The sequence below is a fragment of the Pongo abelii genome, chromosome 17 (assembly GCF_028885655.2).
Source record: "Pongo abelii isolate AG06213 chromosome 17, NHGRI_mPonAbe1-v2.0_pri, whole genome shotgun sequence".
NCBI lineage: Eukaryota > Metazoa > Chordata > Mammalia > Primates > Hominidae > Pongo > Pongo abelii.
In genome coordinates this window covers 88,320,913-88,330,945 of record NC_072002.2, presented here as the reverse complement: position 1 = coordinate 88,330,945, position 10,033 = coordinate 88,320,913, and positions in this window count along the sequence as shown.

Below are 10,033 nucleotides of genomic sequence, written 5' to 3'. Positions count from 1 at the left end.
TTATGACTCCCTCTCATGTTAAATGGAGTAGCTGCACCTTTGAAAATGGTGCATTGATTACCTAATTTTCCTCTTTCCCCTAAAGCATCCAACATTTATGTTTCATTTGTAGTGCTACTTTCCTTGCTCAGAAGTATGGACTTCATTTCATCCATTTCCTCAAGCCAATTGATGGGCTGAGTGATTGGCAGTGGATCCGATTGCCAAGTTGCATTCACCCGTGAGCTAGCTGTACACACCTGTTCCTCTGCTGGTTCAATAATATTCTCAACACATACAATGCGACTCTGATGACAAAAGCTCCATAGCTTCATTGAATTCCTTAGTGCCTCTTTTCTATGCCGTTTTCTGAGATTTCCACTCTTATTAACCTTTTCAATTGTATACTTCCCTACATTTCTTCTTTAATGATTATTTCTTGGCACATGTTTAGAAAATTTACAAGACTAATATTTTAGTATTTCCTTACATTTTGAATTCTCAACAAAAATCACCCAGCTACCCCCCGACATGTAATTCTTAGCAGACCAAAAATCCAAATAATTTTCATTCTAATGTCATATCTCATATGCTTTGTAAGGAATCTCTCTATTTCTTTCAACCTCCCATTCTCAACACTTCACATTGTACAGTGCTCTCTGTTTAATGATTCAAAGCACTGAAAATGTTTTAATAATTTGTTTTCATATTTTCCACATTATTTTTAATTCCATAAATGCCAAACTTGCCTGGGCCTTTGACAAACAAGCTAGGAATATTAAAGCCATAGATACACAATTTTACTTTAAGTTTAGTTATATTGTGATTTAAAAGTTCAAAATCTCAGTGGTTAAAACAGTAAGGCCTATTTCTTGCTCAAGCTGCAAATTCATAGTAGGTTGGCTGAAGTTCTCCTCCATCTTTTTCATTCTGGGGCCATCATTATCTACTTGTTTGTTCACTGATAAGCTTTTATTTTTCTTTCTTCTCTATAGAAAAAAAAAAATACTCTCACTTTTTCTTCCCAAACCATGTACCCATTTTTAACTATTCCATCATCAATTAGTTTCTAGCTAATATTCTCTGACCAAATCTAGTGACTTCCTTCCTCTTATCGTTTTAGCTACTTTTTATGTACAAGCCTCCCTGATAATGTTCACATTATATTCTCTAGCTGTAATGTGTTTAAAAGCATGTGTGTGTTTGTGTGTGCGCATATATGTGCATATTCTCTAGATGCTAACAGAGTAGGAATTAATACAGAAACTTAGCTTTCTCTCAGAATCGAATACAGGCTTTTGAATGAATTATCTACATATGTCCTTTTGGAATCATTGATAGGAAATCATTTGATCTCTTAGAGAAAATGAATAAGATGCAGTAATATATAGTTACCATTGTCAATGAGGCTCAGAAAAGTAAAATAAAATAAATACAGATGCTTTGAAATAATATAGATACTACTGTACAACATGTTTACAAATTACTGACTACAACTATTGGGTGTGTTTTAAGAGTATTTTTGTTCTTAATGTCTTGGTTGTGGCATTGCATATTTGTATTTTGAAAGTTTTATGTTCACAAAGAGCATGTTGCTCTGTTTCGTTCTTGAGCTGGGTTATAATGATGTTAACTCTTACGTTTACTCATTGGTTTTTAGCATTTCCTAACTTCAGTGATTAGATTAAATTATCCTACCCTAAACAAAGTTATAGTTTTTCATTTATATGAGTGTTTATTTTATCATAGTTATCCCTTCTACTAAACTATGACTGCCATAAGGGTAAAAGGCATATGAATATTTGGCTGTCATTGTATTCCCAGAGCCTAGCATAGAGTACCTTGTTGAAAAATATTTTTGATTTAACAAATAAATACAAAATATTTTTGTAGGTACTATTTTGTAGCTATCTATCTTGTAAGGATCAGATGATATATCTATATGATCTCGATATGTTTACCCTCTAAGTGAAAGAACATTTCAAACAATTTAAACATTTAATGATATTTTATTTAAACTTTTCTCGTTGTGTTTGTCTTGTGAGATTAAATTTCACTCCAATTAATTTTGACATTAATAAAAGGACTAGCACATATATTTATACATATAGTCACTGTGATAAAAGCTAAGACCTTTGAATTGCAAATGGTAGCAAATCAAGTTCAAACAGAATGGAGTTTACTGATGCATGACAGGGATAAGGTTGACTTAGTTAACAAACACATGCAAAAGTACAAACAATGTGAATGTGCATATGATTAGAAATTTAATCTCTCTCTCTCTAATCTCTATCATTTATTCACTCTCTTTCTCAGAACTGGCTTCATTTTCAGATGGTTTCCTTTTAAAAGTTGGCCCAGGCAACTGCCATGTTAAATCTTTCTTATCCAGCAATGAAAGGTCACTAAAGCATCTTTTTCTAAATAGCAGCTGCAAAATTCTCTGGTAAAACTCTCTTTCATCCATGATGTTGTGCCACATCCAGATCCCTGATTCCATCGCTGAAGTGATTGGTCTCAGCCTCGCGACTACAGGGTGTGAACAGCCTCATGTAAACAAGGACTCAGATGGGAGAAAAGTGGTTTCTGAAATGGTTGCTAAGGAAGCAAAACTGTGATTGCTGCAGTAGATAAGATAAGTGGGGGAGGGGTAGTCTCATTCCTGACCCCCAGGTGAGACACAACAACTTGTCTTTCATACCCTTAGTGAAAGAACAATGCCTCTTGACTCATTTTACTTTTCTCAGAAGGTTTTTAGTTTAAAATATCTTTGTTTCTTTCTCAGCAGCAGAACTAAGATTCAGCTCACCTTTTACTTAAAATTCTCTGAATCCAAATACCAGGATGTAGTTTTCTATTAAGCACACAGTTGATTTATAGCTTTTCTCTCTCCGGTTTTTTTTTTTTTTTTTTTTTTTTGGAGACGGAGTCTCACTCTGTCTCCCAGGCTGGAGTGCAGTGGCGCCAACTTGGCTCACTGCAAGCTCCACCTCCCGGGTTCACGCCATTCTCCTGCCTCAGCCTCCCGAGTAGCTGGGACTACAGGCGCCCGCCACCACACCTGGATAAGTTTTTGTATTTTTAGTAGAGATGGGGTTTCACCGTGTTAGCCAGGATGGTCTCAGTCTCCTGACCTCGTGATCCTCCTGCCTCGGCCTCCCAAAGTGCTGGGATTACAGGCGTGAGCCACCGAGCCCGGCCAGTTTTTCTCTCTGGTTTTCTATGTACATATCCCTGAAGTATTTACTATGTGTACATCCTTTTCTTACCTGGAGTTTAAGTTGATATAATCTTAAACTATTGACTGGCTTTTATATCAAATAGCCATATTATACTCCCTCCTTCGTATAAAAACTACAGCATAACTTGAACCAAGTTATAATGTGTTTACAGCTATTGCACTCATTACTCATTGATTTACCTTTGTTAATCAACTTATATATGTATTTTAAAAATCAAACATATTATGAAAACAAGTGTTGTGTTCTGGGGAAATACAAAGACAGACATAAAGTCATCTTAGTCGTTCCAGGAACATGTGGTTTACTTAAGAACATAGTCACTGGACCATTGTCAATACATAGTACTGCAAGTCCAAGCCAGCGTATGATCAGAAACACACAGATCACAAATCCCACAGGAGTTTTCAGAATTATGAAGGAGGCCTTTCTGGGATGTTTAGATGAGGTAGAATTCTTAAAATGAATTCTATTTTAGAAGGTAGTGGGAAGCAGGGGAGTTGTAAAACTTCTTCCTATGATGATGGTAACAATGTTCATTTTTAACTAATCTGTATTAGCGAAGCAGCATTGTTGTCTGGGGTAAATACTCGAGATTTGTTGTCTTAAGGCCATGAACAACTAGGATGCAGATACATAGAGTGAGGTTCAGAGCAGAAGTTTAATAGGTAAAAGAAAGGAAAGAGCTCTCTCTGCTGCAGGGGGAAGGGTCCCTGAGAAATGGGTTGCCACTTTCTGGGAGAAATGCAGTGGATTTTATAGATGAGCTTCAGGAGGTGGTGGCTGATTTACATAGGGCACAAAAGATTGGTTGGACCAGGTGTGCTATTTGCATGGGGTGTGAAAAACTGGTTAGAGTTAGGTGTGCCATTTGCATAGGATTTGAAAACCTGGCTGCCCCACCCTAAACTTTTATTTATTTATTTTTATTTTTATTTTATGTTTTTGAGACAGAGTTTTGCTCTTGTTGCCCAGCCTGGAGTGCAATGGTGTGATCTTGGCTCACTGCTACCTCCACCTCCTGGGTTTAAACAATTCTCCTGCCTCAGCCTCCCGAGTAGCTGGGATTACAAGCATGTACCACCACGCTGGGCTAATTTTTTTTTATATTTTTAGTAGAGACGGGGTTTCTCCGTGTTGGTCAGGCTGGTCTTGGACTCCCAACCTGAGGTGATCCACCTGCCTCGGCCTACCAAAGTGCTGGGATTACAGGCCTAATCTTTTATTATACAGATGGGCTGTCTGCCTGGCTGGCGCCATGTTGCTTGGTTCTTTATTGTACACGTGGTAACAAAGGAAACGGGAGATGGAGCCTCCATGTTGAACATGCCTGGTTTACGGGTGGCCCTTTTCTATTGGCACAGCTGCCAGCATTCCCCTGTGCAAGCTTTCTACTTCCTTATCTGTGTCTGAAGCTCGATTTTTCAGGCTGCTCTTTGTTAGAAAAGAAATGATTTGGGGGCTGCTTTTTATTAAAAGGGAAATTCTTCCAAGGACTCGTTTACCCTTACTCTGTCTCTAAGTAATTTCTTTCTATCTCCTGTGTCAGTAGTATGTGTAGTAACAATGTTTACTTTCACATACTTGTTTGACAGAGATTATAGTTGGACTATAAACAACTTTCCTAAGGACTTGTATTTTCAGGTGTCGAAAACAAGTCATAACTTATATATTTGTCCATAGTTAGCTCTTTGATTTGTAAACTAATTAATGATACCACATTAACTTTGAAAACCAGGATTTTCTTTCAAAATTTACTGTAGAAATGTTGGATAAACCTCATACCATTTAGGATGTTAGAACCAGTGAGTCATAGCTAAAATTAAAATAATATGTCTTACCATCCATTTAAGTGATTTGTATTATGTTTATTTATTGGATAATACATTTTTTCCCTAAAAATTGTTTTTAAAGATGTTTGTAACATACTACCTCATAAATTTTATGTGACTTAGCCCATTAATACTAACGAATAAAATATTTAACTACATTGTTTCTGGACACAATATTACTGAATTTTCCTTTAAGAAGATAAATTCAGGAAACGTGACTATAAATTAAGACAAAATATAAAAACTCTGTCATGAATGCTGTACAAATTGTTCTCTTAAAATGCTGAAATATTTCCAGAGCCATCTGTAGCATGGACAAAACTTGAGAAGTAGGTTAGTGTGGTCCTCACTTTTCCCTAGAATAAGGGTATTTTTATTCTTTCCGTTAACTTCCCATCTTGCCATAAAAGTCACCATCTTTAGATACCATGAGGACCTTAACTTTCTGTTTGGCTTGACTTCTTAGACATACTTTTTCTTAACTCTGTAGCCCTGACATCCTTTTGCTTAGAGGATTTATTTTAGAATACTTGTAAGTTTAAATTATTTTTCTGCCCCTTTGAAATGTAAGCATTTTTGAAACCTCTTGCCTGTTTTCAGAGCCAGGCAATGTTTTTCACAGTGACCTTTGAGGTGTCTCTTAGACATGCAATCATCAGCCAGGCACGGTGGCTCACGCCTGTAATCCCAGCACTTTGGGAAGCTGAGGCGGATGGATCATTTGAGGTCAGGAATTCAAGACCAGCCTGGCCAACATGGTGAAACCCCCTGTCTCTACTAAAAATACAAAAATTAGCTGGGAGCGGTTGCGTGGGCCTGTAATCTCAGCTACTCGAGAGGCTGAGGCAGGAGAATTGCTTGAATCCTTGAGGTGGAGGATACAGTGAGCCACGATCATGCCACTGCACTCTAGCCTGGGCAACAGAGTGAGACTCCATCTCAAAAACAAACACACAAAAAAGAAATGCAATCATCAGGGAAGACGGTTCCTCTGTCTTCCAGCCTCTGTGGGAGGGTAGGTGCCTAACCTCTGTGGGCATCTTGCTCCAAGTTGAAAAATTTCCTCCTATGATGGAGGTAAAGAAAATTTTACTTTTACTTTGGTGAGAGGCCAATTAGGAAACACAGATGACCCAAGATTTTCCCCACACCGGCTCTTAAAACTTATCCCTCTTTTTCAAGAAGCTGAGCTCAGATTCAGTTCTGATTCCTCTTCCTTAGTGCAAGAGTCTGGAGTAAAGTTTTCCTTCCTGTTTAAATTTTCCTGGTGCAACTTCTACTTTGATAATATTCACTCATTACATAGCTCTTCTCTGTCTCTTACCTCATGCTTCTCTGAAGCCATCCACACATCTATTTGCACTGATACCTACCTTTGGGCATATAGAATGGCAGTAATGAAAATAGTTGCCGTCTATTAAAATACTTGGTCAATCGTGTCATGTTAAAATTCAGAGTGTGGCCTATAGTTTTCATGTCCAAAGGGAATTTTTTTTCTTAGTAGTGTTATCAAATAGTCTTTTTACAGATAGTAAAGCAATCGAATTCTTCTTTAAAAGCTAATTTTAAGAGTATAAACTTTATACGCAGTCAATACATACATCAGTAAGTATCCGTGTGGGTCCTAAGACTGCTTTATTTACCTCCACATATGCCATGTTGATGTGATATTGTGAAAGGAGAATACATCTCAGGACCTCAAACTCACTAAGCCAAAGGGAAAAGTCAAGCTGGGAACTGGGCGCCACAAACCTGCCCTCCATTTGATTCCTAAATAAGATAGCTACAAAGATAAAAAGCTACATACCTCCCTCACAATTCCCCCCCACATACACACATGTACACAATTCCTTGTGGGACCCAAGATCTTTCCCCTAAAATAGTTCTGTTGAATTTCACCCTGGCAATGTAAATCGATATTGTATCTTTGTGGGTACAGGGCAAAGGAGAAAACTCAAAGTCATCCCTCTGCTCACCTGAGACAAATGCACATCTGTTAGCTTCCTGTGCCCTATTGTCTATGTTATCTTATGTAAAAATGCAGATTCACTGAGCCAGATGAAGGTGTAAGTAACTATTCCTCTAATCCCCGTCACATGTAAATTGTGTATTCAGTGAAAGGCTGATCAAATACTCAAAAGAATGCAACCATTTTGTTTTTCTATCTACTAACACATTTTACAAACATTTCTCTTGTTCCAATATCTGCCCTTTCCCCTTTAAATATCGAAGCCTTCAAAGTTATCTTTGGGGAAAGGCATAGACCTGTCTCTTGAGAGCACGTCCTTAACTTTGACGAATAAACCTCATGAAATGATTGAGACTTTCCTCAATCATTATTTTTAATTTAAAATGTAAACTGGACATTCATATAACTAGAATGTTTTATTTATTAACTTTTAGTTCAAATTTTAGAAATAATTTTAAACCAACAGTGAAGTACAATAGTAGTACAGAAAACAACACCTGTATATTTTTTATCCAACTTCACTTATCATTACCATTTTGTTCCATGCTTTTATCACATACTCTTTTTATACATTTCATTTCTTCCAGTTTGTCATTTGTCTTTCAACTTTGTTTTTGTATTTTTATTAGCAAGGCTATTGCTTTTGATGTAAAAATATATTAGCGTGTGTTATATTTTGGCTTTGTATCATGTTTAGAATACTTTTTCCACTTTAACCTCTCTATAGAAAAATTTAGTTATGCTTTCTTTTAATACTTGTGTCATGTTTTAAATTTTTTATATTATTGGTGAATTTCAAGTTTATCTGTGAGTATGGTGTAGAGAATGAATCTTATTACATCTTTTCCCAGGTGACTATCTGGTTGTCCCAGGACATTTGATAAAAAGTTCATCTTTGCCCCAGTATTTTGAGATATAACATTTATTATTTACTATATTACTGTGTCTATTTCTGGAATTTTTAATCTATCTGACTGGTCTGGTTTCTGCATGCCTGTGCCAAGCTCTTTTTTTTAAAGAGGCTTTGATACACTTTAATATCTGATAGGTTTCATCACTTCACAACTTCTTCCTTTTGGGATTCCCTATTATTTCTGTGTATTTCTTTTTCCATTTAAATTTTTGTACACTTTAGACTTGTATTGCCTCATCAAATTATTGATCTATTTACACTAAGACAGGATAGGTCTAAATCCTATCTCATTGAATTTATACATTAACTTAGTGTGATATGACTTTGTATCAACCTTAAGACACATTTTTATTTTTTGAAGGGTATATTTCATATTAGCTTAAAAATAAAGAAAAAGATTCTGAGCACAGGTTCCAGGATGACAGACAGAAATGAAGATGAATCAACTTGTGGAATAGACCCCTAACAACACATACTAATTGTTAATTGTGAAATGGTTATTAAGGGAAACACTTGAGTAGCTTTTCTTAATAATGCATGAGAGGGGGTAGCGTCTATTGTTGTATAACCTGATTATGAAGGAAAACTAACTACAAATACTTTCATCTTTTAGTATGTCTCTATATTGGAAAAAGAAAGCCTAGACAATATATTCATTCATGGGTACATGTGTGTATTTGTGTGTGGGTGTGTATGTGTGTGTGCCTAGTCAGTTCATTAACAACTATGCATAGAGGATAAATGATGTATAAAAACAGAAAAGGTGTCCAGGCGCGGTGGCTCACGCCTGTAATCCCAGCACTTTGGGAGGCCAAGGCGGGCAGATCATGAGGTCAGAAGTTCGAGACAAGCCTTACAAACAGGGTGAAACCCCATCTCTACTAAAAATACAAAAATTAGCCGGGCATGGTGACGCACCTGTAATCCCAGCTACTCCGAGGCTGAGGCAGGAGAATCAGTTGAACCCGGGAGGCAGAGGGTGCAGTGAGTGGAGATCGCACCACTGCACTCCAGCCTAGGCAACAGAGGGAGACTGTGTCTCAAAAAACAAACAAACAAACAAACAAACAAAAACAGAAAAGGTAACTCCATTCAGAAGACTGTATTCTAGAAGGTGAGGTATGTATTTGCCAGATAGGTATAAATTTGTGACTTTCTTGAGGAAGTGACTTTTGAGCTAATATTTGAAAGTAGAGGAGGAAATAAAATGGCAAAAGCAAGGAAGACAGTTGTGGCCAGTGTGGAGATGATCTGGAATCAGGAAAAATGGGGTCAATGAGGAAGAAACGTAAGGCCAGGGTGTTTAGAGTGCACAGCCCTACCGAGATCATAGTTTGAGGTGTGGTAAAAACATTCGCAGTAGCCAGACCCTACAGATGGGTGCATGGCTTGTTGAAGTCTTTTCTGAAAACCACGAAGCCATTGATTGGACTCAGTTCACGTGAGGAGAGGAAAACATAACCCAGGCTTGAATATTAAAATAATCACCTTGGCTCGTTTTTAAAGAACTGTTTCTAAGACAGTTTTTAAAAGAAGAGGGCAGGTTTTTATATGGAAGGTGTCCCCGGGTGGCTGCTGCAGATGTCCTGAGAGAGGTGATAGCTTCACATGGAATTATGGGGAAGGAAATGGTGTGTATTTAAAATGGAAAAAGCTATGGTGATTTAGAAATGCTAAGGGCTGGGCATAAGTTTAATCTTAGGGAATGAAAGGATTGTCATACCCATTACTGACACAGAGAACTCTGGGGGATAGCCTGCTTTGGGGTTGAGGATGCAAAGGCCAAAGTTGGCAACATTGAAGAGAGAGAGATTTCAAATAGGAAGTTGCATATGTAAGTTTGGAACTCAAAGGTCATATCTAAGTTGTTTTGTAAATAGACATATCTCACAATCATGCAATTTGTAAGTCTTTTATTTTAATGATTAATGGAGTTTCTGAGAGAACAGTGATTTTATCCACATGAACTTGATCATAAATGATCTGTAAGCTTGTGTTTTAGGTCAACTGTGCAAATATGGGAAAAGCACATGGCAATTCATAGGAGGATGATTTTCAGTTAGATTCATCCTATGGCCTAAAGGTTTGAGAAGAGCAGAAT